Source organism: Zootoca vivipara, chromosome 5 (genome assembly GCF_965207765.1).
Source record: "Zootoca vivipara chromosome 5, rZooViv2.hap1.1, whole genome shotgun sequence".
Classification (NCBI taxonomy): Eukaryota; Metazoa; Chordata; class Lepidosauria; order Squamata; family Lacertidae; genus Zootoca; species Zootoca vivipara.
Genome location: NC_142588.1, coordinates 2176341 through 2182474, shown reverse-complemented (window position 1 = coordinate 2182474; position 6134 = coordinate 2176341).

Below are 6134 nucleotides of genomic sequence, written 5' to 3'. Positions count from 1 at the left end.
GTGGTCTCGGTGGCCGCTCCCAGTCACCAGTCTAGCTGCCGCATTCTGGGTTAGTTGTAGTTTCCGGGTCACCTTCAAAGGTAGCCCCACGTGGAGCGCATTACAGTAGTCCAAGTGGGCCAAGATGTTCCCAGGATCCCCTCTGACCTTACTGAACCTAGTGATGAATGCTTACCTGTGTCTATTTTAGAACCTCCTGCTTTGGTCCAACCATTTCCCTTCTGTCTACTGCACCCACCTACTTCTGAAAGAGATCTTGTCTTTCTTCCAGCAGGAGTGATATTTGATGTTGGACAGCCCTTTTCTGCAAAACGTCTTGAGGCTTGGACCAATGGCAATACTGACTAGATCTGCATATTCTCAAGTTTAGCCCTGCCTAAGTAGGCTTATGGTGCAGCACTGACTAATTATTTATATATATTATTAATTGGAAGACAATCTTACTCGGCTACAAGTGATTGCCAAAGAAGAAGATATGTATTAATTACTTGCTACATAAAGGTAAAGGGACCCCTGACTATTAGGTCCAGTTGCGGATGACTCTGGGGTTGCGGCACTCATCTCGCTTTATTGGCCGAGGGAGCCGGCGTACAGCTTCTGGCTCACGTGGCCAGCATGACAAAGCCACTTCTGGCAAACCAGAGCAGTGCACGGAAACGCCATTTACCTTCCCACCGGAGTGGTACCTATTTATCTACTTGCACCTTGACATGCTTTCGAACTGCTAGGTTGGCAGGAGCTGGGACCAAGCAACGGGAGCTTACCCCATCGCGGGGATTCGAACCGCCGACCTTCTGATCGGCAAGCCCTAGGCTCAGTGGTTTAACCCACAGCGCCACCTGGGTCCCACTTGCTACATAAAGTGTCCCAAAGTGTTTGCAAATTGTAAATAAAAAGATACTGTTGAAAAAGTATGAAACAAAATTCTTTACCGAAATTTTTAACCTGCAATAGTATAAAAAGAGAAAATCCTGCCCTGCGTCACTAAAAGAAGAACAGCCCAACATTCTTTACCCAAAGTGCTAATCCTGCAGTATTATAGAAAAAAGAGGTCCAACCCCACCGTTGTTTTTTTTAAAGGCCACTAGAACAGGCTAGGCTCTGGTCTCAGTTAATACCACAATATTGGAGGAGAGCTGTCCTATAAAATGTTTATTTTGTTATATGTATTCTATATAAATGAATACAATAATTTTAAATATAATTTTATCGCTTGCAGGCTCAGTTCATAGGAGAGATGGTGGACAGAGACAACGGGTCTGAGTCAAAATACTGCCCACAACGTTAGCTGTAGATGAAATTTCACTACAATAACCAGGTTCACCATAGCTCAGGCAGGCACGCAGTTCCTCTGCTAATTCCCTATACTGCTATAATATTAGAACTCCTGAATACTAGGCATTAAATACCAAATACCAAAAAAAAAAGTCATGAAAGGGATATCCTCACGTGTATGCTCAGAATTCTGACATTTGTGGGCTAGAGGAACAGAAGGGTACATAAAGGGTGTAACTACAGCCACAGAAATTTTCTCCATTCGGGCACAGCCCTCCATTAGCGTGGAAAGGAAAATCCTGCACTTGCTTTCTAATAACAGCCATATGTGACCAAAGGTGCAGACCATGAGCTACAAATTCACTCTGAAAAGTGGATCAAGCAGGAACTATACCACTATAAATAGAAAACTGAGCCGTGTATAAAAACTAAGGATTCAGAAGTTAAGAGGGAGAGTCCTGGAGAGCTTGGTTAAAACAGAGGCTTTTAAGAGGCACGTAAAAGACATTACTATCTCAGCCTCACAAACTATTGAAGGGAGGACTTTCCAGAGGGCGAGGGCTGTCAACAGCAAGAAGTGACCAAGTGACCATTACTGGTCCTGGAATGGTCAGCAGAGTCTCCTCAGAAGATCTTGCATGAGCATCAATGACTTCATTAACAAACAAGTGTGACTTTACCTCCCTGCCCCCGTGATTCAGATTCGCCATCATTGACAACCAGAATAAAGTTTTGGTTAAGGAGTGATGATGACACAACACACACACACACACCCCAAAAAAGTTCTATAAGTCATTGCCAGTTAAAGTGTTTAGATTTGGAACCCTACTGTAAGGGGGAGGGATTACAGAGAACCCCCCCTCTCATCAGTAGCAGCCCATCTCCAAGCAGTCATGAAAGCGCGGGGTCTGAAGGGGTGAGTCAGGAGACGGGAAAAGGAGTGCCAGGGCTCTGGCAGCATTGGAGAGCCCCTGCTCCACAGGCAGGAAGAGAGAGAGGCGGGAAGGGGGGACAGGCAGAAGGCAGACCGTAGACCCTTCCCCCCCCCGACACCGGCATTGAGGAGGAGGAGAAAGGGGAGGAGATTCACTGTCCCGAGGCTTTTATGTTGGTCAAAGTCGCGAAAGGGGGCAGTGCCGGATTCTGACTCGGAATGAGGAGACATGAAACCAGCAGCTCGTTACACTGTAAATAAGGTGCACTAATAAAGACTTTTGAAAGACAAGCATGTGGAAAGTCGTTACTCAGGAGTAGTCGTAACAACCCTTGACACCTACTCATTTGAGATAAGTTAGTGCAGATGATCCAAATTGAGGAAGAAGATTCTGAAAGACTTTCTGGGTGACTCTGCCGACTGAAAAAGGAATCACAAGTGATTGGCAAACTGCATTAACAGCCCCCTCCCCTCAAAAAAGCCCCTGTTCTGTGTGTCATTGCCTGGTTGCAGTGCTTAGTGTTGGTGGGTCCTTCGGTAGTTTAAAGAATTATTCTGACTGCAAATTACATAACAATAAATTTGCTGTCCTACATTATTACTATTCTTGCCCTTTTAGCTGTAAACACTATTTTGTGTTATGCCTGTAGCCATTTTGTGACCGGTGCCCATGACACAAAATTCCAAAAACGCCCATTGGCTCCAAAAGATCAGTACCTCTGGTACAGTGAAAGTGACAGTAGTTCCGCAGCTTCTCTCAGCCATAGGTCTCTCCCACCCTTGATTCCTAGGATCTCTTGGTTGGAGATGCCAAGGACTGTCAACATATAAACTCCAATACTTGTTCTACCTCTCAACTATGACTAATCCCCTTAAGGGTCAGAGTCCTATGTGCATTTCAGCCAAGCACTCTTGCTGCAGTCCTGCCAACCTACAGTATATGAAGATGTCAGAGAGCAAGACGCATGGTGCTAGAACTGTCTGAAGTTTCACAGTGCTGAACTGGTAAATGGATTTAAACCTAGAGGTTGTCTTGCCTGTTTAACTGTATGAGTGGCTGAAGCAAGAACAGCAAAGGGACACCCAGCTGCTCCCTCCTTTAGGCATGTAGTTAGCAGTCCCCTTCATCAAATTGCTGGATATGACAACAAAGATCTGTTGGGAGCCCATCCAAAGTTCTGACATCAAACAGTGACAATATTTCGATGCAACATAAAAAAAACCAAAAACCTGACCGAGAACTTGCAAGAGTTGAGTTGCAGAAACAAAACTCTTTCCTTAGCACCTGTCTCTGGTGAATGCAATCTCTTTGCTGCTGCAATACGCAATGACTATTGTGGTGCTTGACGAAGAACTAAGGTCTTTGGATGCAGCTCAGTGGGCTTTGTGGTTTACAGTGTGGCGGCCTCTATTAAATAAGTGCTCTTTGATATATTTATGTCTCTCTCTGTCCCTCCAAATGCACTTAGAGAATGGAAGATTGCTGGTGTGCCATAACCCAACTGTTTGGCTAAGATTTTGGCTGGCTGAGGCCTGGTGCTCTTGCCCTGCAGAGAGGATTCCTACGGTTTGAGAGGTACCTTCTGATGACTGAGCATCAGTATGAGGGAGACATAAAATCCCTCTTGTAAGGAACCTCTAGTAAAAAAGGCCTTTGCTTGTTAACCACAAGTGGTCCCAACGGAAACATGGTCTTTGGCTTTGATTTCCTAAAAGGAAGAGGTTGTACTGCAGCTACAGTTTCAGGCGCTATATAATCAGGGTCATTGTGAGGAATTTGATGTACTGGCTTCTGTTCTGTGTGCTTTGTGAAACTTCCAGTAATAAAACATATAAAAAAGAAACACATCCTAAACAGGACAGCAAAAGACTGATTCAAAGGGCATAGTTGCAGTGTGGGGACTGTTTGGGCATAGCTAGTCCTACTCCATTCTAGTAGGGTGAGTAAATGAGCATGGACAAGTAAGAAAAGATGGTTCCACATTGGTGATTTATGGGAGCACAGGAAGTAAAGCACACCAACCTGTCTGCTTACAGGGTGCTTGTTTCCAGTTGTTACTGAAGCCTCTGGGGGCTGGGCAAACACAAAGCAGCTATCCCAAAGGGGATGTTTGCATTGGCCCAATGAGTTAATCATGAGCTGTTCTATGCCTCATGTTAGAAAGGAATATTATGTATAGTGTAAGAATTGCAGCAATGTTTTGTACATGTACATGTACACACCCACGCCCACACACCCTTCTTTGCCTTCAATGTACTCCTAACTGAAGATATACAGGATGCATGGACTCTGAAGTAACACAGGCCAGGGAAGAAAAGTCTTGCACATTTGTGGTACCATTTATAGGGCACCCATGTCCCCCCAATGTGCAGGATGTAAAAGTAAAATAAAATACATCTAGAATAACAATAATTTCATTCCCCCACCCTCCTCTCAAACCCCGCTAAAAACTTGCCTCCGTCTTTCAAAAAGCAGAGTTGATATTGCATCTTTTACTGTACACAGTAGTGGGTGAGTTGTGGGAGCCTGCCAAGAAGGAAAGACGCAAAAGGACGATTTTTACAGATCACAGCCCATGGTTGCCAGCTTTTCCCCACCACAAAACCCAACATCCCTCTGCAGGAACTCATCTTGGAATATTATGCTTGGACAGCTGCCTCATTGTAGTAAGGGCGAGGCATCTCCCCCTGCTCAGAATGCTAGACCCTTAGCAGGAAAGGGTGAAAAGGGTAGATAGTTTCATCATTTCTGCTGTATTCCACTCTGGTCAGACCTCACCTGGAATACTGTGTCCAGTTCTGGGCACCACAGTTCAAGGAGGATACTGACAAGCTGGAACGTATCCAGAGGAGGCCTACCAAAATGGTCAAAGGCCTGGAAACGATGCCTTATGAGGAACGACTTAGGGAGCTGGGTATGTTTAGCCTGGAGAAGAGAAGGTTAAGGGGTGATATGATAGCCATGTTCAAATATATAAAAGGATGTCATATAGAGGAGGGAGAAAGGTTGTTTTCTGCTGCTCCAGAGAAGCGGACATGGAGCAATGGATTCAAACTGCAAGAAAGAAGATTCCACCTAAACATTAGGAAGATCTTCCTGACAGTAAGAGCTGTTTGGCAGTGGAATTTGCTACCAAGGAGTGTGGTGGAGTCTCCTTCTTTGGAGGTCTTTAAGCAGAGGCTTGACAGCCATCTGTCAGGAATGCTTTGATGGTGTTTCCTGCTTGGCAGGGGGTTGGACTGGATGGCCCCTGTGGTCTCTTCCAACTCTATGATTCTATGATCATTTAGTTCACTGTCTTTGGCAGTAACTTGGGGATATTAAACCTAGGGGATAAAGATATTTAATCCGGCTTCCTTACTGGCATCTTTATGTTTCACATCTAGAGGCTTGGATATGTGTTATACTTGCCAAAGGACACACTCTTCCTTTCTAGAACCTAGAAGACTCTCTCCCCACACTCAAGGAAAGCTGCAGGAGCGTGAAGTGCTGTTGTCTTTGACTGCATTCTTGTAAAATAATGACTGCTGGATGCAATGTAGGTGTAGACAATTTATTCTCCCTTTCTAATAACACTAGAAATGGATACGCAATTCAGAACGAAACTACTTCTTCACACATGGCATGTGGAATTCACTTGCTCCCCCACTCCTGTCATTAATATATGCTCTCTGAGATCTTAACATATTTCACCCACCTAGAAATATATTTTGCCCCTCCTGTGCCCCCCTCCACCCCACCCCACCCGGAGCTGCCACTGTCTGGAGGCAAAGATGGATTCCGGGAGAACAGGTGAGGTCCCTGCAGACTGGGGGAGGGGGGGTTCATTCCTTTTAATGGGTGAAAGCCTCACCTGCAGCAGCTGAGTGGCTCTGCTGGCAAGGAGGAGGAGGAGGCACCAGTCATGAGTAAACATTGATGTTG